This window comes from Delphinapterus leucas, chromosome 14 (assembly GCF_059928025.1).
Source record: "Delphinapterus leucas isolate spDelLeu-1000000601 "Yukka" chromosome 14, BTC_Dleu_Yukka2, whole genome shotgun sequence".
In the NCBI taxonomy this organism is placed as follows: domain Eukaryota; kingdom Metazoa; phylum Chordata; class Mammalia; order Artiodactyla; family Monodontidae; genus Delphinapterus; species Delphinapterus leucas.
The window spans coordinates 33124443-33149297 of NC_143142.1; the positions used below are offsets into that span (position 1 = coordinate 33124443).

General features: G+C 42.0%; 1 long non-coding RNA gene across 1 annotated transcript; it reads right to left on the reverse strand.

Annotated features, from left to right (window-relative positions):
- On the reverse strand, window positions 1–24853 carry LOC111162919 (uncharacterized). Its single transcript, XR_016387589.1, has 4 exons — window positions 22171–24853; window positions 20529–20767; window positions 12065–12105; window positions 1–11678 (listed from the first exon to the last, which is right to left on the reverse strand). It is a non-coding gene; the product is annotated as an uncharacterized LOC111162919 (long non-coding RNA).
- Window positions 24854–24855: the final 2 nt, after the last annotated feature.

The following is a 24855-nucleotide window of genomic DNA, read 5'->3' on the forward strand; positions in this document are numbered from 1 at the left end:
GGGGGTTAGTGTTCTTCCGTGAATTTTGAGGGGGACGCAATTCAGTTCATAGCCAATGAGAACATTTTCATTTGTACCAAGAACATCTTGTCGGGAAGAAGTTGTCGTCATTATGGGGAAGTTTAAATAAAATCAAAAATGCGTACAGACAATACCTCTTATAAACATAGATGTAAAATCCTAAACAAAAAAAAGAAGTAAATCAAGTCCAAGTTATATAAAAATAATTCATCGCTAACAAGTTGGGTTTATTCTAAGAACACAGGTTGTTTTAACATTCGAGAAGTGATGACTACAATTCGTTTCTTTATTTTAATAAAGAAAAAATCATATATGGTCATAAAAAAGATAGACAGTAATGCATTCAATAAAACTCACCATCTAAGGTCAATACATTTTGCAAACTATTAATAGACGGGAACTTCCTTAATCTAAATAAAGAGTACCAAAACCCCTATAGTAAGCATTGTACTTCATGGTAAAGCAAAAGCTTTCCCTCTGAGCTGGGAACCAGACAAGGTTCTCAGTCTTACCACTCTTACCACTTAAACTTAACACTGTAATGCGTCCTAGCCAGCACAGTAAGGCAGTAAACAAGCAAACAAACAAATAAATAAAGAAGAGGCATAATGATTGGAATAAAAAATTAAGTGTTCTTTGCAGATGACATAATTATGCACGTCAAATCCTAAATAAGACAAAAACTGTTCGAATTTAGCAGTATCATCAGGTACCCAAGTGTATTCCTTCATACCTGCAGTAAACAATTAGAAAATATAATTTTAAATGATTTAATTCAAAATAGCATCAAATATATGAAATTTTAAAGAATAAATCAAATGAAAACTGTGTAAAAACCATTGCACCAAAAACTAAAAAAAGTTATTGAGACCTAAATAAATGGAAGGGACATAACATATTAATGAGTTAAAGACTTGGATTAATTGATTTAAGACTTGGAACTCATATTAATGGGTTAAAGTTAAGGAAGTCTATTCTCCCCAGATAGAGTTATAGATTTAATAAAATCCCATTAAAAATGCTAGCAGGTTTCTTTTGTATAAAAACTTACAGAATAGTTCTAATTTTATTTGAAAACGCAAAGGGCCAAGAATATTGAAAAAAATGTTGAAGGGAAAAAACAGGAGGACTTACTCTAGCAGATAAAAAGATTTATTATAAAGCTACAGTAATTAAGGGAGTGTTGTTTTTCTGCAAAGATAGCCAAATACACCAAAGGACAGAATCTACAATCAGGAAAGGAATCTACAATCAGTGCTACACTTACATGGATGATTGATTTATGAAAAGGTCACACAGCTGAGCAGGGTGGGAAAATGACCCGTTCAATAAAAGGTTTTGGGACAACTGAACATCCAAACATACAAAATAAATCCTGACCCCTACATCACAATATACACATAAATCAATTCTAGGTGAATTTTAGATATAAATGTGAAAGGAAAATATAATACAAATTTATAGCATGACATAAGGAAAGGCTTCATCAACAGGGACCATAATACTTATAAAGGAAAAGTTGAATAAGTGGAATTGCATTTAAAGTAAGAAATTTTATTCACCAAATTCACCACTGTGAGTTTAAAAACAAAGCAGAAAGTAGGAACATATGTCTAACAATGGACTTTAATTTAGAAAATATATTTTTTAAACTTCTACAAAAAAAGAAAAAACAGCCCAGAAGAAAAACGGAGATGGGCACTTGAATAGGCACTCCATAAGAGAGGGTACCCGAATGGCCAAAAGACACATGAAAGTGTTGAACACCATCAGTAAAGAGGAAAATGCAAATTACAACAACAATACACTGTACATTACACACATATACATCAGAAGGGCTAATTTTTTAAATTTTTATTTATTTATTTTACTTTTGGCTGCATTGGGTCTTCGTTGCTGTGCGCGGGCTTTCTCCAGTTGCAGTGAGCTGGGGTTACTCTTCGTTGCGTTGTGTGGGCTTCTCATTGTGGTGGCTTCTCTTGTTGTGGAGCACGGGCTCTAGGCGCGCAGGCTTCAGGAGGTGTGGCTCACAGGCTCTAGAGCGCAGGCTCAGTAGTTGTGGTGCACGGGCTTAGTTGCTCCGCGGACCAGGGCTCGAACCCGTGTCCCCTGCATTGGCAGGTGGATTCTTAATCACTGCACCACCAGGGAAGCCCTGGAAGGTGAAGTCTTAACCCCTGGACCACCAAGGAAGTCCCCAAACCCTTAGGATCTTGGAGCAAAGCCCTGGCATCCTCTGCAGACAACGACTCTCCTTTTGAGAAATAGCTTTTGGTTTGCTACTGGGCCTTCATAAAGGCTGAACAATTAACCATGGGCCATCAAGTTATTGTGCGACCCTGTGCTACCCATCATGTACTGCGGGTGTTGTCTGACCCACCAAGCCATAAAGTCAGGGGTTCACAGAAGCACCCCACCATCAAGTGGAGGTGGAATATACAAGATTCGGCTCAAGTGGGCCCTGACGGCACAAGTAAGTTACATGAAGCAGTGGCCCAAATGCCCGTGGTCTCCACTCCTGCTCTCCCAGCCTGTGCCTATGAGGAGTGAGGTTTTCCCTACAATCAGCTGACAGAGCAAGAGAGAACTTGGATCCGGTTTATAGATGGTTCTGCTCAATACCCAGAAACCACCCAAAAGTGGACAGCTGCATTCTGGAAGCCCTTTCTAGGACATCCCTAAGGGACAATTTTGAAGGGAAATCTGCCCGGCGGACAGAACTTTAAGCAGTGCACCTGGTTGTTCATTTTTCTTGGAAGGAGAAACGGCTAGATGTGCAATTGTACATTCTGAGCTGAATATTATGTATTCATGGGCTGTGGCCAGTGGTTTGACTGGATGGTCAGGGACTTGTAAGGAACATGATTGGAAAATTGGTGACAAGGAGGTTTAAAGGAATGTGAGGAGACCTCTCTGAATGAGTGAAAAGCATGAAGATATTTATGTCCTATGTGAATGTTTATCAAAGGATGACCTCAGCAGAGGAGGATTTTAATAATCAAGTGGACAGGATGACCCCTTCTGTGGATACCAGTCAAGTTTCTTCCCCCAGACATTTCTGCCATCCACCAATTGGCTCATCAACAAAGTGGCCCTGGTGGCAGGGATGGGGGTTATATAAGCAGCCAGCAGAATGGACTTATACTCACCAAGGCCAACTTGGCTACAGCCAATGCTGAGTGCCGAGTCCGCCAGCGGCAGAGACCAAGACTGAGCCCCCAAGATGGCACCATTCCCAGGGGTGATCAGCCTGGTGGCGGGTTGATTACATTGGTCCACTTCCATCATGGAAAGCACAGTGTTTTGTTCTTACTGGAATAGACGCTTACTTGGTATACAGATTTGCTTTCCCTGCACGCAGTGCTTCTGCCAAAACTACCTTCTATGGGCTTCCACAGTGCCTTACCCACTGTCATTGCCTCTGACCAAGGAACTCCAGCGCAAATGAAGTGCAGCAGTGTGCCCATGCTCGGGGAATTCATTGATCTTAAGATGTTTCTCACCATCCTGAAGCAGCCGTCTCCATAGAACAGCGGGACGACCTTTTGAAGACCCAGTTATCATGTCGGCTAGGTGGCAATACCTTGCAGGGTTGGGGCAGGGTTCTCCAGGAGGCTGACCTTGTCCTGAGTCAGCATTCAATAGATGATGTTCTTTCTGTCCTAGCCAGGATTCACAGGTCCAGGCATCAAGGGGTGGAAATGGGAGTAGAGCCACTTACTATTACCCCTAATGATATAGTAGCAACATTTTTGCTTCCTGTTCCCATTGACTTCATGCTCTGCTGGCCTGCAGGTCTTACTCTAAAGGGAGGAATGCTTCCCCCAGAAGATGCAACAATGATTGCATTGAACTGGAAGATAAGATTGCCACCCAGCCAGTCTTGCCTCTAAATCAGTAGACACAGTAAAGAGATACTGTGCTGTCTGGGGCAATGGATCCTACCTCCCAAGGGGGAAGTGGACTGCTATTCCACAAGGGAGTAAGAATGAGTACGTCTAGAGTATTGGTGAGCCCTTATTACTGCTGTGCCCTGCAATTAAAGTCAATGGAAAACTACAGCAACCCAACACACGCAGGAATACTAACGGCCCAGACCCTTCAGGAAAAAATGTTTGTTTTACCCAACTAGGCAAAAAGCCGCAACCAACCGAGGTGCTTGTTGAGGACAAAGGAAATATGGACTACGTTGTGGGAGAAGCCCTCGCACATTGCTTGGAGGAACGTAAATGGTTCAGCAGCCTTAAAAGACAGTTTGGCAGTCCCTTAAAACGCTAAATATAGAATTATCAAATGACCCAGCAATTTCCCCCCTAGCTATACACTCAAAAGCATTGAAATCATATGTTCCCCGTACACACAAAAAAGTCTTCTACACAAATGCTCATGGCAGCACTATTCGTAATAGCCAAAAGGAGGAAACAATCCAAATGTCCATCAGCTGATGGGTAAATAAAATATGATATATCTATACAATGAAGTTTATTATTTGGCAATAAACAGGAATGAATTACTGGTACATGTTACAACATGGGTGAACCTTTAAAATATTATGCAAAGTGAAAGAAATCAGTCATGAAAGACCATATATTGTATGATTCTGTTTCTATGGAAAGTCAAGAATAGACAAATCTATAGAGACAGAAATTAGATTAGTTTATTGCTCATGCCAGAAACTCCCTATATCTTCATCATGGTAGTGATTCCATGACTGTATATGTTTGTCAAAACTTAAAGCACTTAATACTACAAAATGTAAATTTTATACTATGTAAATTATCCTTAGTAAACCTGAGTTTTTAAAAGAGACAGTGACTTTACCATACCATATTCCAGTCCACTCACATAACAATTATAAGTATTGATAGATACTCCCTATTTTACAGATAAGGAAACTAAGGCTCAGAGATAATGAATAGTTTGCTTAAGGTCACACAGCTAATCATCAGGACAGCAAAAGTTTGGAGTATTTGACTCCAAAGCCTATAGAAGAAAAGATACATGATTGGAAATCATAGACTAAAATATTAACAGTGGTTTCATCTGTGTGATGGACTATTTTCTGCTCCTTTTCACCTTACATATGTATAGATATAGATATTTTGATAGTAAGTATGTACTTTGACAATCAAGAAAAGAATCCTATAAAACCAAAAAAAAAAAGAAAAAGGTAAAAACGTTCACTTCTGGTAATTCTACAGATACAGTCACACAGTATGTGCAAAATGATATATGTATAAGTTTTTAAATTGTCACATTGTTTAAAAGGACTTGACTCTAATTTGAAGACTCCAAAGCCAATATTTCTAGAAGTGTTTCTTTTATTTAAAAAAAGTCTGTGCATACCAGTTTGACAGTGAATTTTTAATTGTATTTGCATAGCTGTTTTACACATAGCTGAATATGAAATTGAGTCAAGAAGGAAGGCAAAAATGAGTAATTTCAGTACTAAACAAATGACAGAAGAATTTAACGTTTTTACTGCTGTTTGCTTCACACCTGAGAAAAAGTTAAGGCAACCTCCACAAATGAGGAAAAGTCCTGAAGGTGAATCTGACACTGTAGTGTCAGTATTAATTAGCATTTATTAGATGAATTGGTAATGATGCCCAAATAGCTAATGAAGAAGCTTTGTGTGAATGCCCTGAATCCTCAGATCTGTGAATCAGATTTGCTGAAAAACTGATTTTGTTCAGAATGGTGGTACATTTTCTCCTCCCGGGAAACAAATGCCTCTGACAGGTGGGTGTTGCCAGACAAAACTGACTTTTTCCCACTTCCCCCTTCTCCACAGAAAGAAATGGAATCCTGCTGAGAATTCTGTTCTATGCTGATGGTTTTCAAACGTGACTCAAGAACGCGTTCTAAGGAACAAAAGCACTTAGAAAGCACCGTACCATCTGGTTCTGGGGCTTATTTAAGGGGGCAATCAGCTAAAACAGTGCTTCTTTTAATGACATAGTAAGAGCAAAAGATAAAGCGTTGCTACCTGACCTTCGAGTCTAGTCTAGTCTTATCCTTACTCTGCTTTATGAAATTCACCCATTCCTAGTATTACTGAGTCCAAGCTTGTACTGCTCACCACACGACAGGCCAGTAAGTGGAGAGACAAGGTGTTGGGGCAGGAATAGTGACTTTATTTGGAAAGCCAGCAGACCGAGAAGATGGTGGACTAGTGTCCCAAGAACTATCTTCCCCTTCGTTCTTACAGCTGTCCATATAGGTCTGGTCACAATGTGCCTATAAACCTCCAACAAGACAATTGTATTCTCTGTTCTGCAACTTTTTATCTCTATATGAGTGGAAAAGTGTTACACGTTTATGGGTCAGAGGGCCTTGAGAATGGGCTACCACGTATGTTTCAGGCTATAGGCAACATTGTTTTACAAAAGGTGGAGAGCCTGCATGACTAAGCACAGGCAACAGAGCACAAAGTTAAAGCTAAATGAAATAGATCTAATATGGAGTCAGGTTTGTTCTTTTCTGTTACACTAGTACCTTCGTTTCTAATTGACCAGATTATTGACCTTTTTTAATTTTAAACTTCGTGGTAAATTCTGCTTCAAAAAAAATATAAAAGTGCACATGCTTCCTATAGTCAGTGAAACAATGCAAAACCAAGAAAACCCTTCCAAGCTCTGCCCCTCATTTTTCCCATCCACCTGTCCTCAGGGACCCAGTTTTGATAGCCTGGTGTGTCTCTCTCCATATATGGGAAGGATAATTTTAGTAGAATGAGAATATTACTTAGCATCTTATCTTTCTTATTTCAAAATTCATGGCGGATATTCACCCAGGTCAATGGCTATGAAGTGATTTGAAAAATAACTGCATGTTATCAGTCACTATTTGCTGCCTACTTAACAGCCATTCTCCCCTGCTTCCCTGTAAACAGAACCTTGATTTCATTCAGGTATTAAGTGAGCAGCAATGTGCTCAGGTAATGCCAGCCACTCCCCAGTCCCAAGGAATGAATCATGGTTGGTCTATAACGTAGGCACTCTATCACTCATAGTCACCCATCCCCTTGTTTGCTTTTTTGTTTCTATACAGTTTTTATTGAATATAATATTAATACAGACAAGCACTGACACATGAATAATGACTTACTACCAAGCAACATATCCATATAAACATCACCCAGATCAAGATATAGAGTATTACCAGCAACTCAGAAGCCTGTCTCATGCATTACCCTTCCCCAAGGCAATCAGCATTTGCTGTCTATAACCATAGATTAGATCTGCCACTTTGGGAACATTATATAACTTGAACAATACTGTATATATTCTTTTGTGTCTTGATTCTGTTGTTCAGCATTGTGTCTGGGAGGCTCATCCATGTACATTTGTGCCCATCACATGCTCCCTTCATCATCCTCTGTCTTGAGTTCTTGAGCCTCTTAGGATCTCAGTGGACTATTGATTTCCCATATCAATTCTCCAACATGTGGGAGCAAAGTCATATCCCACCTTCCTCCGCCCCACTTACAGAAGCAGAAAGCTGACTACCTTCACCCTCCTACCTTCTTCTATTAAGCACTGCCTTGAACATAAGGACATCTTCCCGCTTGGCCAACCCCCTATTTTCCTGGAGCCGTTGTTTACCTCTTCTTCCTTCTTTTACTTTCTCAAACCAGGTGTTGAAATATCTTACTTTGATTATTTTTCATTGGATGTCTGAATGTCCTTCTACTCTTTTCCCCATCCCCTCAACCAAGGGAACGTCTTCAATGCCCTTCTACTCAAAGTCAACTCTGATAACACTTTCTAGAAACATACCCGTGACAGAGACCACGTAGTTAGTATACATTACCCTAGAATCCATTCTCCCTCCTTTTTTTCCAGTACAGCACATGGCTGCCCAGCCACACACTCCATTTCCTTATATTCTGGGCAGCTTGATGGGGCCACGTGACTAAGCCCTCACCAATGGAATCTGAGTGAACTGATCGCACATCATCTCCTTAGAGATTTGTCTTCTACTATTTTTCTTTCCTGCTTTTTTCTGACCACATATGTGGTACTGTGAGCCAGCTTTTACCGTATAGATGAAGATAATACACTACATTCTAGAACAGCACTGTCCAAGCAAAATATAATATGAGCCACAAGTGTGGTTAAAGATTTTCTAAACAAAGAAAAAATGGATAAAATGAGATTTAATAACATATGTTACTTAACCCAATTCATCCAAAATATTATTTCAACATGCAATCAATATAAAGTTATTAATGAAATATTTGAATTCTTTTTTCATACGGAGTCTTTGAAAACTGGTATGTGTTTGTACATGTATTGCAGCGTGTCCTAGTTTGAACCAGCCACACTCCAAGAGCTCAGTAGGAACTCATGGGTAGTGGATGCCATATTGGACAGAGCAGTTCTAGAGCATGGCAGAACGAGAGGGCAGAAGGAAGTTAGGTCTCTTGTGTAGACCTGCCCAGCCTCCCTGGACTATCTGGCTACAGCTATTATATGAGAAATAAATTTCTGCCTTGTTGGAGCCAGGGGTTTTTATTTTTTGAGTTTCTTCATCACAGAAGCTTAGCCTGTATCTTTACTAACACTCATATTCACATTTAAACACACACTGATAGTACTTACGCCTTCTTTGAAAACTCCTACATTCAAGGCAGCTAGAAGCTTTATACAATATTTAAAATTTAAGGAATTGTAACTGAAGAAGCTCTGGAAATATCACATGGGGGAAATAGCAGGAGGGCCAGATATTCCATGGTAAACTAGGTCCCAACCCCCAACCCCATCTCGTTTTCATTTTACAGTTTTCTATTAATCCCATGCCTTCATCTGCTTCTCTTTAACATTTTTATTTGGAAAATATTTTGTAAGAACTGTTTAAGACAGAATTAAAAGTGATACACTGAAAATGGGATAAAGACCCAAAGAAGAGTAAGTGAAGCACAAATAAAGTTGAGGTACTTTAGAGGTCAGGCGTATGAAACTAGGGTAAATTGAATTGTTTAAAAGAGAAAATCACGGGACTTCCCTGGTGGAGTAGTGGTTAAGAATCCGCCTGCCAATGCAGGGGACACGGGTTCGAGCCCTGGTCCGGGAAGATCCCACATGCCACGGAGCAACTAAGCCCGTGCGCCATAACTACTGAAGCCCACTCTCCTAGAGCCCATGCTCCGCAACAAGAGGAGCCTCTGTTCGCTGCATCTAGAGAAGAGCCCACGTGCAGCAACGAAGACCCAATGCAGCCCCCCCAAAAATAATAAATAAAATTTTAAAAAATAAAATAAAAGAGAAAATCATTGAAGCGGATCATTGAACTTTCAAAAACATTGAAAAGTTTTGCTATATTCCAGATAGTGGACTAGACCAACAAAGACTGGGCCACCAAGAAAGACTTTTTGTGGAGAAGACACCGGAGCTGAGTCTGAAGCATGTGTAGAGTCGAGTCAGCGGACATGGGGAGCAGAGGAGTAGTAAGAGAAATTAGCAGAAGGAGAAGTATGTGCAAAGCCCCTGGGTGAGTACCAGCATGAGATATTCTGGAGACCACAGGCACTTGTTCTGACAGAAATACAGAGTGCAACAGCAGAGTGGCTGGACGTGAGATCAGTGCAGTACGTAAGGGACGGCTTTCAGAAGGCTTTGAGGTCCCTGGCAAAGAGCTGCGCTGTGTCTTGTCGGTGCTCTGGAACCTCTAAAAATTTTCAGTGTGGTGTCTCAGAGGTGGTTGGTGGTGATGACAAGATCAGATCTGCCTGATAACGAGTGTGACGTTACAGGGGTGGAACTGATGTGATTCAATGACCAACTGTAATGAAGGTGAGAGAAATGGTGAATTCAAGAATGGGGTTAAGGTTTCTGATATTGGTGATAAAGTGACTTCTGGTACCTCAAGTTGAGAAGGACACAGAGGGTTTAGAGAGCACGATGACTGGTTCGGTTTTGGAAAAACGAAATCTAGAAAGTTGGTAAATCCATCCAATCAGGGAAGAAGAGCCTGAGACACTGTCGATGGGGGAGACCGACATTTAAGTCGGAGAGAGCGAGAGCGAGAGAGACAGAGAGGGAGATTATAAAAGCCAAGGGAAAGGACATTTCAGTGCAAGTGCTATTAGGCATGAGGACTAGAACCTGTCCTCTGGCTTTAGCAATAAGGCAGGTGATAATTTGGAGAGGGGTGTTCACTTGGGGTGGCCGGGGCAGAAGCCGGGTAAAAGTGAATGAAGGAGGGAGTTGAGATAAAGTGGGCATGGGCTTCCCTGGGGGCGCAGTGGTTGAGAGTCCGCCTGCCGATGCAGGGGACACAGGTTCGTGCCCCGGTCCGGGAGGATCCCACGTGCCGCAGAGCGGCTGGGCCCGTGAGCCATGGCCGCTGAGCCTGCGCGTCCGGAGCCTGGGCTCCGCAATGGGAGAGGCCACAACAGTGAGAGGCCCGCGTACCGGAAAAAAAAAAAAAAGAAAGTGAGCATGATTGTCACAGACCACCCTTTCTTGAGCTTAACTCAAGAAAGCAAACGGCCCTCAGAACACACAAGGGAGGGCTTTTAAAAAATAATAGATTGTATAAGCATTTTATGCTGAAGAAATCCTCAGTCAAATGGAAGAAAGTTATATCTCATGGAAATGCTGATCAGTGGAGCATCATCCAGGGAAAGATCCCTCTTCTACTGAGATGGGAAGAGGAGATCACTTGTGGCGGCAGTGAGTCTGCAGAGCAGGCAGAAGGCAGGGACCCGAGGGGTTCTCTATTCTCTCTAAACTGAGGGAGGACCTTTGCTGCATGAAGGGGGAGGCTGCTCGCTCTGGATCTGGGGTGGCACCCACCTTCCCAGTTGCGACACTTTCTCCCGTGCTTCTCAGCTGCTTGGGGGCAGCGACACAAAGATTAGAAGAGTTGGGTTGATTGAGGGTTAGAGCTGTGCTTAGGTAGATTTGGGGGGGAAAGATGGGCAAGGGAAGTGAGGGTTTGGGGGAAAAGGTAATTCAATTAAGGTGCTTTGGAGCTTCATTGGATAAGGAGCTTAGTCTTGTCCAACGTCTTCATTCTATAAAGGGTGAGGATGAAGAACTTGTCCAAAGTCAGAGCTCGTTGCTGGTAGAGTGGTGTCCAAGATTTAGAACTTCTGACCCTGTCTTTTCCGCTGCACGAACTGAGGTATTTCTGTGCCGGCCGCTCGCTGCTGCATACTTGCCCTCGGGCACTAACTTTCAGGGTGGATAATTAGGACACGGTCACCAAGCATCTGGGGGAAGGCAGGTTTGCTTTGCTTCTGACCTTGCTTTTGAGCATTACTGAGTCACTGGTTGCTCCGTGCAGACACGGGCTGCTTGGATTTACATATTAGCATGTGGAAACCTTTCCTCTTTCTGCTGGTTTCGAGCAGACATCCAGGAAGCACAGGGTCAGTACAATAGGGAAGGAAACTGGATAAGAGACAAAGCCAGTGATTGTAGAGTCCCCCCACAATGGAGAACTTCTAAAATCTTTTCCTGTTTTTCTCCAGTCACCACATCGTCTTTTCTAGTGCCAATTCCTTTCATTCCACTTTAAATATTTCCCCTTTGATTTTACTGTCTTCTTTGTTACAAGAAGAAATCCTCGTTACTGGGATTATGGCTTTTGTAATGAATTGAGTATAGGCTCAGTCTCTCCCTTTCTCAGTGGTTATCAGGCTAAATCTGAAAAAGAAAAGGACCCACTACCAATTAGAATTACTCTTAAATATGGGGCATACATATTTCAAGTACTTTACTTAAGCTTAATTACAATTATATAAATGATCTCAGATCACTATTAAAATCATTTCCACTCCAACAAATGAAAGGCATCCTTGAAGTTACAGATCCCCATATAATATGAATTAGGAATACTATAGAGACCTTTAAAAATAAGAAAATGACTATAGAAACAGGGCTGATAACACTGTTTAAAGGCTTACATTGGATTAACATTTTATTTTGTTGGACATCGTTGCACATTCAGCAAATAACAATACAGGGTGCTCAGTTAAATTTGAATTTCAGATAAACAACGAATAATTTTTAGTATAAATATGCACACTTACATATGTCAAGGCTCTGCCTCTCTGGGCCTCAGTTTCCTCATCTGTAAAATAGAGGCATGGATAAGATGATCTAAGGCTTCTTTTACCTTTGACATTCATGATTAAAATCAGAGTCCAAATCGAAAGGAACATTCTTATGTCATGTTCCCATTTTCTCGGGTGTGTCCAGGAGTCTGGAGACAGCTGGCCAGAAGGCAGCACTTCACGATAGGTAACCCCTTTAGTGTGGTAGAAAGAACACTGGTGACACTGAACAGAAGGGGCTAGCTCCCTCTTCCGGTTACCTGCCATCATGAAATAGCTTGATAGTTGCAGGGAATCCTTAGTGTCGGGTCAATTTTGAAACTATATGGATTCCAAGTTTACTTGAAACCCATCTTTCCCCACATTAGAGACACATTAGGATTCAAGAATGCCGTGGTAACTTTTGGTTGCTTCTCTACCTGGAAACTAACAGGCTCCAGGAAGGAACTCAATCAATGTTTATTTAATAAACGAGGGAATGGTAGCTAACCAGGTACACTTAGGTTCACGCATCCTTTCACGTGAGTCTATGGCACTGGATTAAAAGAATCTCTGTATTGTTCACCATTTTCTAAATATAAGGTTTAAATAATTTGCACGTATAGATTAAGGAACGGCACCAAGAAACGGGGGAGAGCTTACGCTTTATTTGGGAACGCTCCCGGGCGAGGTTCACTGGTCCGAGAGAAAGGGGCCAGAGAAGTCGCGCTCTCGGCGAGGGTTTGGGCAGAATTTATAGGGGAAGAAGGGAAAGGGGTGTGGTGAATCCGGGAGGGCGCAGGGTATTCCTTATTTGGTGGTCTTTTCGGGTATCCTGGGGGACCGTTAGTCCCGCCCCTCGCAAGGCGGGAAGGCTGGCCCGGGTGGAAAGCCCCCAGGTCAGTTCCTGGAACTGGGTGGTCCAGAAAGTTTCGGTCTGATGCAACCTGTGAGTCTGATTGCGTTCCCCTGCTTCGGGCCAGTTGGTCTTACAGATTACTAAGAGCTTTTTGCTCCAGTAGGAGATTCTGGACGCTTTAATTGAAATTCATCATGCTGATACAGATGTTAGCCCAGATAACTATTATATTTAGAGGATGTGTATTGAATCCATCTGAGCCTCGTTTTTCCCTTATTCTCTTGGCCATCATTGCAGTGCACTGTAACTATGAAACAAGTATATAACCTAAATGCACACAGAAGGCAGAATATGATCATATCAAAGGAAAGGCATTTGTGGATTACCTTAGCTGTGCCAGGCGCTATGCATACACGGAATTATCATTAAAAAGTCATAGCAATTCAATGACGAGGTAAATTTTCATTTAGCTACTGTTTTGCTTGGGAGAGATTTTTTCTCATGCCTTTAGGTCACACAAATGGTAGCAGAATTGACCCTCAGACCTAGGTTGATAAAATTTCTAACCCCATACTATTTTCACTATCTGAAAGTAAAAGCAACGTTAGACAAAAGGGCATCTCTATCAAATGGAATTGGTTAAAGGCGTGGAAGAAACCCCAGGAACTACAGACATCAAATGGAAGACAGAGGATCATGGTTTTTTAACAGAACCAAACAAAAGGTCACATTTGCTTGTCCATCCCAGCAAGGAGATCCTTTTGTCAATTGTCAGACACATCACCTCTACTTTCTAACTTCATTTGTTTTATTTGGTTTGTTGAGGGGAGTACAGAGAGGGTAGTAGCCTTGTCAGGGAGTCAGAGGATTCCAGCATCCGCAGGGCCACTTGGTACCTGTATCATCCTGGACTAGTCACTTAGCTTCCAAGTCTTGTTTTCTCCATTTCTAAAACACTAACTTGGGCTTCCCTGGTGGCGCAGTGGTTAAGAATCCACCTGCCAATGCAGGAGACATGGGTTCAAGTCCTGGTCCAGGAAGATCCCACGTGCCACGGAGCAACTAAGTCTATGCGCCACAGCTGCTGAAGCCCGCACGCCTAGAGCCCGTGCTCTGCAACAAGAGAAGCCACCACAATGGGAAGCCTGTGTACCACAACGAAGAGTGGTGCTTGCTACAACTAGAGAAAGCCCGTGCAGCAATGAAGACCCAACGCAACCAAAAATAAATAAATTAATAAAGAAAAAAGAAATATTGACTCTCCCAATCCAATGCTCTCCCCAAAGCATTTTTACATGCAGGGGACCCACGTGAAATATACATGTGAGTGTTAATTTCATAGCACTGTACAAAAATCATAATGACCACCTCAACTAAAGGCTACTGAGATGAATATTTGTTTTCCTAAGACGAGCAAATATAAGAGAAAAAAGGACTTAGGATGCATGACAGAGTCTAGAGATCATTTGGATTCTAGTTCAGTCTGGCTGCTGTGGTGACTATAATGATTTTGGATATACTTGATTACTGTCTTTTCTACTCCACAGGGGAATCAGTCATTTTATGAGTCCTGATCGCGTTTAATACCTCGACAATAAAAATGAGAACTTTCTCATGAAGCGCTGACTTACTTGTGACTGGAGCTATAGCAATTCGGACCAGGTTACTGAATTTGATAGCAGAAGAAATATAAGCATCCAGCAGTGGGTTGTTTCAAGTGAAAACAACTGTGCTGCTTCCAGAAACATTTGGCAAGCGATTTGTGTGGGGATAAAATAATAGCAAAGGTAAAAATGAGCACACGACAAGCCAGTTATCAATGGATGCCCTGTTGTGTCACGAAAGCTGAAAGAGAGATCTCCGGCTGTGATTCCACGGTCGTAATTCCTTCTTGTGACTGCATGCAAATTAAGGAAGAGTTGGCTAGACGTGACCATAACAATTTATGAGTCAGCATCAATAAATAAAAATGCTGACTAGGAGGCTAAATAATTGCTTCTATTTCCTGTCTAACTGCCTATTCTTAAAGTTAGGTCAGAATCATAAATAATGAAATCTGAACAGTATGCATGCATGCCCATGAGCTGGATTGGAAGTTCAAAATAAAGCCAGCATTCCACATGAAGATTTTTTAAGATAAGTTATCAGATATCGCCCATTCCGTGGACCTTTATCTATTAAAGAAGATGTCATAATCTCCCTCTTGTCAGCAGAGAAATATCAAAGAATTATTTTTAGCTGAAATCTCAGGTACTAGAATATTTTCAGCTTCCAGAGATTGCCAGGACGTTGTAAGGTACATTTGGAAATTTTTGTCTTTGGGGAACAGAGAATTGTTTGGGGCCAGAAACAAATGTGTCTCCTCATGAATTTCAAACATTTTGCAGTTTGCATCCCCTAAAATACAGATGTGATAAAGGCCTTTCCCTTTGAAATATGAGAAACAAACTTTGGCAAAAAGATTTTTTTTTAAGGAATATTAAAAATGAAGTGAAACTTACATTGTGTCTTAGCCATTATTACGGTACTTACTACTGTCACAGTCATGATGACAGTCTCTTCTAAAACATTACCAGGACCCTACCTAGTATTTAATTGTGAACTTATTAATCTACTGGGGGTGACTTTATTTGCAGCTACAATTTGCTACATCTTTTTTTTTTTTCAGCAACTGACCCCTTTGTTCTAGTATCGTGAGACTGTTTTACCTCTACCACACCAAATTCTCCACCCTCCTCCCCCTCCGTGACTAAATTATAATTTCCTTGAGAGCAGGATTATGTCTGTCTTGCTCATGGCTATGTCCTCCACCCCTTATGCATAGAAGGTGCTCCATGTACACTTGTGAAGTGAATGAATTGAAGCAGGAGCCTCTTTTCTTTTTTTTTAATTGAAGTATAGCTGATTTACAATGTTGTGTTAGTTTCTGGTGTACAGCAAAGTGATCCAGTAAAAAATAAATATATATTCTTTTTCATATTCGTTTCCATCAGGGTTTATCACAGGATATTGAATATAGTTCCCTGTGCTCTACAGTAGGACCTTGTTGTTTATCTATTTTATATGTAGTAGTTTGTATCTGCTAGTCCCAAGCTCCTAATTTATCCCTCCCCCCTCCCTTCTCCTTTGGTAACCATAAGTTTTTCTCTATGTTTGAGAGTCTGTCTCTGTTTTGTAAATAAGTTCATTTGTATCATATTTTAGATTCCACATACAAGTGATATCATATGGTATTTGTCTTTCTCTTTCTGACTTACTTCACTTAGTATGATAATCTCTAGTTCCATCTGTGTTTCTGCAAATGGCATTATTTCATTCCTTTTTATGGCTGAGTAGTATTACATTGTGTGTGTGTGTGTGTGTGTGTGTGTGTGTGTGTGTGTGTATCACATCTTCTTTATCCATTCCTCTGTGGATGGACATTTAGGTTGTTTCCATGTCTTGGCTATTGTGAATAGTGCTGCTATGAACATAGGGGTGCATGTATCTTTTGAATTATAGTTTTGTCTGGATATATTTCCAAGAATGGGATTGCTGGATAATATGGCAATTTGAATTTTAGTTTCTTGAGGAACCTCCATACTGTTCTCCATAGTGGCTGCACCAATGTACGCTCCCACCAACAGTGTAGGAGGCTCCCTCTTCCAGTTGGAGAAATTTTTATTTCAGTTTTTCACTGAGTTACTAAGGTGAACGTGAAGTCCTTATGACTGAGAAAACAATTTACCAATATACTTTTTGTACCTAAAAGGAAACTATAACTTTAGCTCACCAGAACTAAGGTTAAATACTTCGCAGTTTTTTTGAAATGTTTTAATAATATTTGGCATCATGATGATAATTTTGATAAATTAAAACATTAAGTTCTAAAGCAAACTGATGATGATTCTATATGTGGTCCATAAACTAGACAGCTCACTAAACATCAAAAATATATAACACATAGTTTACATATTTTAGGCTTATAATGTCAACATGATAGAAGACCCGTTTCAAGAAATAGTGGGAAAATAATCATAAACAGTTTGGGTCACAGAGAAAGGAATTAGATATAAATAGAATTTGGTAGATATTTCTTTCTAGTATCATTACTAGGAGATTTTGTGTGAACTGCAGTTCCAAATTAGAAAAGTGTCATTCTTTTGGAGTGCAATAGTTCAGATAGCCTGGAGTGTCACGTGTCCAGACACTGTCACCAAGTTGGAGAAGGGTAATTGACAAGCATCAGCCCATATGTTGGATGAAGAGCTGTACCACACATCAAAAGTGTTCACCTTTTTTTAAAAAAAAAAACACAGAGGAGACCAATTTCAGCTTCAGTAACATGCTAGCTCAAGGAGAATAAAATATTTTTAATGGTAATATAAGAATATGTGTTTCACTTTAGCAGATGAAATATTCTTTGCTCAAGGACAAAAGTCAAATCTTAATGTTTGTTCTCCGGAAATGAAGAAAACTCTCAAGTGTAGATCAATGCTCTACTCTGTTGTAAATCAAGTAGCTGAGCTTTGCAACTGACACAAGGTAAAGAGAAGAAGAAAAAATGGCAACCAAAATTTTTCTGAGGTTTTAGGAATGCCGGCCTATAAGAAGATAAGAGCATTCTCTGACAATGGGGAAGATGACAGCAGGGAAGAGAAGGAGTCTTGCCTCTGATATTCTAAAATTTAAAAGATACAAAACATCCTCATAGAGATGTTTTAGCATAACACAAATCACAGAATTGGAAGAAGGACCAGTATTGGTATTGAAGCATATAAAAAAGGTTAGGAAATAAATGATGAAAGTACAGCTCCATAATAGCTAAATTCAAAAATGCCATGGGTAACCCTGGATCCCGAACCAGGAAAAAAAAAAAAAAAAAGGTATAGGCTGTAATGGACCTTATTGGTGAAATCTTGGATATGGGCTGTGGATTAGATAATAGTGTATCAATGTTAAATGCTTGATTTTCATCACAGTACTGTGGTTATGGAAGAGATTGTCCTCATTTTTAAGAACACACACTGACAGATTTAGGGAAAGGGGGCACAATATCTGTAACTTACTCTTAAAAAATGGTTCAGAAAAAAGAGTGTGTGTGTGTGTGTGTGTGTGTGGGTGTGTGTGTACATAGAGACTGAGAGGGGGAAAGAGAGGGGAAAGAGTAAGAGAGAGAGGGAGCCAGTGAGCAAATGATTAAACAAATGGGGGTAAAATGTTAACAAGTGGTAAATCTGGATAAAGGTAAACTGTATATAGGAATTCTTACTATATTCTTTCAAAATAAGAAGTTATAAAATAAAAAAAGATAGGTCAAAAAAATTCCCATATAATTAGAAACAAAATAACATTTATCACACTTGGATTATTAAATAACATGGGTTAAAAAAGGAAGTCATGGGCTTCCCTGGTGGCGCAGTGGTTGAGAGTCTGCCTGCCGATGCAGGGGACACGGGTTCGTGCCCCGGTCCAGGAAGATCCCACATGCCGCGGAGCGGCTGGGCCCGTGAACCATGGCCGCTGAGCCTGCGTGTCCGGAGCCTGTGCTCCGCAACGGGAGAGGCCACAACACTGAGGCCCGCGTACCGCAAAAAAAAAAAAAAAAAAAAAAAGGCATAAAGAAACCTAAGAAATACATAAAACTGAATATAAATAAAACTACATGGAAGAATACATGGGGAAGGGGAAAGCAGTCCTGAGGAAGAAATGTATAGCTCTTTAAAATAAATGTATCAGAAAACAAGCAAGCTTATCACCAAACCAGCAACAAGTTTACCAATTTTTTTCCTTCTGGTTCTCCAACCACTTGGCTCTAGATGCAGGGGCAGTCATGCAAGCTCCCCTACCTTCTGGTTGAGGATAGGAAAAGGGAGCCCCAGACGCGGGTTCGTGCCCCGGTCTGGGAAAATTCCACATGCCGCGGAGCGGCTGGTATCGTGAGCCATGGCCGCTGAGCCTGCGCGTCCGGAGCCTGTGCTCCGCAACGGGAGAGGCCAGAGCAGTGAGAGGCCCGCGTGCCCCAGTAAGGCAGAAGGTGCCAGGGAGTCACAAAGAGGAAGAAGCCCAGGAAAGCAACAGCCATAAAGCTGTTTACAAATCCTAGGTTCACGTTTGAGCTGCACATGTGTGGATCTGATCCTAATCAGCACATTAAAGACTTTGAGAGCTGAACCAGCAGATTGCTGCCCAGGTTCTACACTGGCCAGTGCCCGAAAATACTTGAGACACATCCAAATAGCATGCAAATACACCAAGCAAGAGCCCACAGAATGTATGTTAAAACCTGTGACCAGAACTTAACCTAGCTGATTGTCTGCTAAAATTTAAAGAAAAAGAAATCAATATTTTTCCATAGGATTTCACATGGCCCAGAGTCTTGTAATGTAATATTTAAAATACCTCATACTCAATCCAAAATTACTCCATATGAAAAGACCCAGGAAATCTCAACTGACTTTTGAAAAGACAATCAACAGAAAGTAACAGTGAGATGACAAAGATGTTGGAATTAAATAACAAAACTTAGAGGCAGCTTTTATTAAAATTCTCCAACAAGCAATTATGAACATTCTTAAAACAAATAAAAAAATAGAAAGTCTCAGAAAAGAAAGAGAAAACTAAAAGAAAAAGAAAATGGAAATTTTAGAACTGAAATAGACAACTGAAATGAAAAATCTCACTGAATGGGCTGAATAGCGGATTGGAGATGACAAAAGGACAAATCAGTTAACTTGATGATAGATAACAGAAATTATTCAATCTGAACAAGAGAGAAACAAATATTTTTAAAATGAAAAATATTATAATCCTAAGAGAAGTTTTTAAAAAATCCATTGTCTATGTCACTGGAGTCTCAGAAGAAGAGGAGAAAGAATGTGATGCTGAAAAAGAATGTGAAGAAATAATGGCTGAAAATTTCCCCAAATTAGAGAAATATATAAACCTACAGATTCAAGAAGCTCAGTAAATCCCAAATAGGATAATCTTAATAAAATGCATTCCCAGAAATATAACTAAAATGCTGAAAACTAAAAACAAGGAAAAAAATCTTGAAAGTAACCAGAGAAAAATAATTACCTATACAGTAAACCTTTTTGTTTTGAAATAATACATATACAGAAGAGTTATCAAAAATATACAGTTTGGGGCTTCCCTGGTGGTGCAGTGGTTGAGAGTCCACCTGCTGATGCAGGGGACACGGGTTCGTGCCCCAGTCCGGGAGGATCCCACATGCCACGGAGCGGCTGGGCCCGTGAGCCATGGCCGCTGAGCCTGCGCATCCAGAGCCTGTGCTCAGCAACAGGAGAGGCCACAACAGTGAGAGGCACGCGGACCGCCAAAAGAAAAAAAAAGAAACAGTTTTCCTCTAAACCCTTCACCCAGCTCCCTCTAATGTTAACCGAAGAGAACCATGAGAGGATCCTCTGGATGACCAGTTTCCAGAGAAGGAGGAGCAAAGGCTATCTTGGCATGGGGATCCAGGGTCTGATGCCCAGGGTAGACCAGATGCCCCACCAAGTTCAAACCCACAGGGGAAGGATCCCTTCATACAGCCAACTCTATCCTTATGCAGCAGTTCTTCCCCAAGTGCAAGGCAAAGCTTGTCCTGGTGCTCCTTACCTTGGAAGATGTTCAGAACTTTTTTGATTCAACCCTCCCTCCTGAAAGGGAGCTGCTAGCCCAGGTTCTCTCTTCAGAGATCAGATGTGACAGAGAAGTCCCGGGGGGCAGTTCCTGAGGACACCGTGTTCTTCTCTTCCTCCTCAGAAATTCGCTCCACCAAGGGACTTCCCTGGCCCAGCACAACCAAAATGGTCAACAAGAAATATCCATAGCAAGGGCTCGATTCAATCTTGTATCTACAAAGCCAGAAAACAGAAGTGAATTACCTGGTAAGCAGACCCACCTTCCAATAAGCCTATTTCTGAAGATACAGGACTATAGCAAGGTGCTTTTTCCCCTTTTCTACTAGAGAAACTTTGATTTTTTTGTCTCTTAATTTTATTGCTATTAATTAAGAGATTATACAATGGCTCAAATGTAAGCTTGGTATAATTGCAACTCTTAGAATAACGTTTTATAACTGTAGATTATTTAAATGTGAATCTTATCAATTTTTTGCTTCCATTTTATTCTATTTGTAGGTAGTATAATTACAATATTTTTGTTCTTAGCAAGACCCCTAAAATCATTCAGAAACACAGCAATAATGATTTTTTATCTTTCTTCTAAAATAAGTTTGAGCTTTTTCTCTTTCGGTTTCATTGCTATTATTTAAGTGATTATACAGTAACTCCAGTGAAAACTTCATGGGATCATAATTCTTAGGATAATGTTCCATAAATGTATATTCTATAAATGTGAATCTCATTAGTAATTTGCTTTTTTTAAATTTCATTTCTGGATAGTGTATAGTATTTTTATTGTTGCCATTTAACAAGTTTCTTCTCTTGACCCAGAAACAGCGCAATATTTTGTCTCTCTGCTAATTTACCATTTTCCCTCATTTCATTTCAAAGCTGCTGTTAAGTTGTCATACAGTTGCTCATGTGGAAGTCTGACCAGAATCATATTATAATACTTCTTAGGATAGTGTGATAAATGTATTTTATTCAAAAGTAAATTTCGTGAGTAAATTGTTAACTTTTATTTCTAGATAGTGAAAGATAGTATTTCAGTTGATGGTGTCAAAAATATTCCCCATAACCTGAACTGTGGGAAAAGTTTTATACGAGCAGTCGTGCCATTGGAGGTATTTGAAATTCAAAGACCATATCTGCATTCCAAGGGCTGCATTTACCCTAGTTATGAGACTAATATGCTTACCTAAGTAAATGTTAGTTTAAAAGAAAAGCCCTCTGATGGGTCTCACTATGCATAGCATAAAATCCACAGCCCTCACTATGGACCAGAGCCCCAGATGTGCTGAGCTCCACCGTTCCACTGACCTATCTCATGCCCACTGGGCTCCGGTCACTCTGTCCTCCCACAGAGCCTCAAGCTACCAAGCCCCTCCCACCCTTTCGTTCATGCTATTCTCTCTCTGCCTGAATGCTACCCGCAACCCCAAAGATGCCTGTCCTCCCTCATCCTTCTGGTCTCAAATACACATCTCTGGAGAAGCTTTCACTGAGTTCTCAATCAGTATGAGTTCCTCTTTACCATAACACTCTGGGATGTGTAACTTTTCATTAGTAGCATTATCACAGTGTGCAATTGTATAATTATTTATGTGATTATATTTGAATGTGTGTATCCATACCTCTGTGTCATCAGGGATTAGATCTATTTCTTGTTCATTTACTGTGTCCAGTGTTTTCAGAGAAGCAAGGGGAGGGTGCTCTTGGCATCTGGTGGGATATTTTTCCTCGTGCAGGTGTTTTAGGTTTGGCTGCAATAACAAAGCATAAAACACAGTCTTCCAGTGCCTAACAAAGCAAGCATTTCTTTCTCATTCATGGGTTTGTGGATGAGCTGTTGCCTGCCTGGGCTTGGCTGGGCTTGGGTTTCAGTTCAGCTTCATTCTCTGAGACCTGCTTGTCATTTGAGGGCCTAGACAGAAGAGGCAGTGGCAACCAGGGCCCGGTCCCCTCACGGTGGACTGCACAAGCCCTGGTGGGAGAGTGGAACACAGGCTGCTTCTCAAAGCCTCTGTTCAGAACTCATGCACCCTCTTGTCTGCCCATCTTCCACTGGTCAGAGGGCCCAAGATCAGTGTGATGGAGAAATCAACTCCACCCAAATGATCTAACATTACCAATGTCCTTTGGGGGCTGCTTCACAGCCACTGTAGACCCTGGCACCCCAGACTCCTGCCACAGGCCCCATATTCCAGGCCTCACAATCCTAACAAGCAGGCTCCACTCAAGAGGAGGCTGTGGGCATCCCAGGTGAGGAACAGGTGTTCCCAGCAGCGTTGTCAGCCTGAGAGCCCCACGTATAGTGACAGCATTCCTGGCAGGAGAGGCAAGAAGACTTCCTTCAACAGCCTCAGGTCTGTGTATTTCAGAAAGGTCCTGACCCGCCCCCCCCCATCAACCCCACAGTGTGTCCTTATAACTCCCCATGGTATTGAGTTCTGGGCTGTCACTTATCTGTACGCCCGTATTTACTGAGGGCCTAATGAATGCTGGGCGGCGCCTGGGTAAGGCTGCTGGGTTAAGGTGAGGTGCCAGGTCTGGGTAAGGCCCTTCCTTTGTAGTTTTCCATCCCAGAGTGTCCCCTTTCATTTAGACTCATCCCATGATTCCCATGAAGTAAGGGACAGCCAGGCAGAGACCAAGTGACTAGCACATAAAGCAAACGAAAAGGAGGATTAATTGATGCAAAACCAAGATGACATGGAACCTGTCACTTGAGAAATGCATTCTAGTGCTTGAGAACTCTTCGAAACTATTTTAATTGGATCGAATTAGTCAAATCCTGAGAAGACTTTACCTAGCTATATGCAAAAAGACAGTCTTTACATAGTAGACAGATAAATATATGCAGACTGAGTGTATAAACCTACGCAATTAAGTGGTATGGGAGAAGGGGGATGCTTCAGACACACTGCTAAATGAAGTGACAGCTTTAGTGGTTGAGAACATAATCCTATGATATAGTACTATTACTATCCCCCTATTAAAAACACAGACAGGATTGACATGTAACCTTAAAAGCTATGTAAGAGTAACCAGGCCCAGCATGGCATCAGAGGGAACATGGCCACCTAGGTGTCAAGTGTGAGCCTGAACTCTGGTGGTTCCGGTTCTGCCCCTGCCACTTAAACCCGCTATCCACAGAGAGTTGGCAGGTCATTTAACACCATCAGGCTAGTATTAGAGCTAAGCACTTCATTGAGCATTATTCCATTTAATCCTCACAATTCCCTACTCTTATCAGAGAACAAGAGTGAGGTTTAGAGAAGTTAAAAAATGTACCCTGTATTTGAGCTGGATATGTCTGACTCTAGAACTGGTCTATTCTACCCTGCTTCATTCAATAGACCCACTAACCCCCATGCTTTTGTGAACATCAAAAAGGATGTGTATAAAAAGCACCTTTCGAAATATTGAAACCAACGTCAACTAGTACTACAAAATCACCTCGGACCGTACAGAATTTCTCTGTAATTTAACACAATCACAATATAATTTCTTTAACGCGACGATGCTTCCACAGTAGTGGAATCATTACTTTGCTGAACAGGGATGTAGGAAACAGTCCTGAGTCATCCGAGTTCTCCGGAGGAGCTGCAAATGAAACCGAGCCCAGATGCTCCACTGCCGGGGTTAAGCTACAGCCTCCAGCCCCCCTGACTTTTCCTTGCGAGTTTCCGGGGATGTGCGGGAGCGTGGGCGCGCCCCTGGCTGGATCCAGAGCTTTAGGGGTGATCCCTTTCTCATGCGGGACTGGGGGATGAAACGTGTCACTTTTTGCATTTGTTCTGCCAATGTTTATTGAGCGCCTACCACTTCCCCATATACAAAAATGTGGCAGCGGTACCAGCTAAGACTCAACGCCCGCAAGCGCGCGTCTCGCTGTCTCCGGTGTGCGAGGAGGGGAGGGTGGCCGGGTCGCCCGCCCTGGAGTCGCGGGAGAGCCCCGCAGACGCAGCGCCCGGCCTGCGCGCGCCCGAAGGCGGCACTGCCCACGCACATGCACACGCACGGGAGCGCCGGGCTCCCGCGTCCTCGGGGCTGTGCCGGCGCCGGGCGCGGGCGGGAGCTCGAGAGTCCGAGCGGGAGGCGGGAGCTGCAGGCGGGGCGGGTGCCCGCGAGCGGCGCTCGTGCATTCGCTCCACCGCTCCCGAAGCCCCGCCCCCGCCCCGCCCCCCGCTTCTCCCGCGCGCGGGCTCCGCGCGCCCCAAGTCGCGCGCGTGCGCGCGCGTGCGCAGGCCAGGGCCCTCCGGGGGCGGCCCCGTAGACTCCAACGAAAGCGTCGCAAGGTCCCGGATTAACCCTTT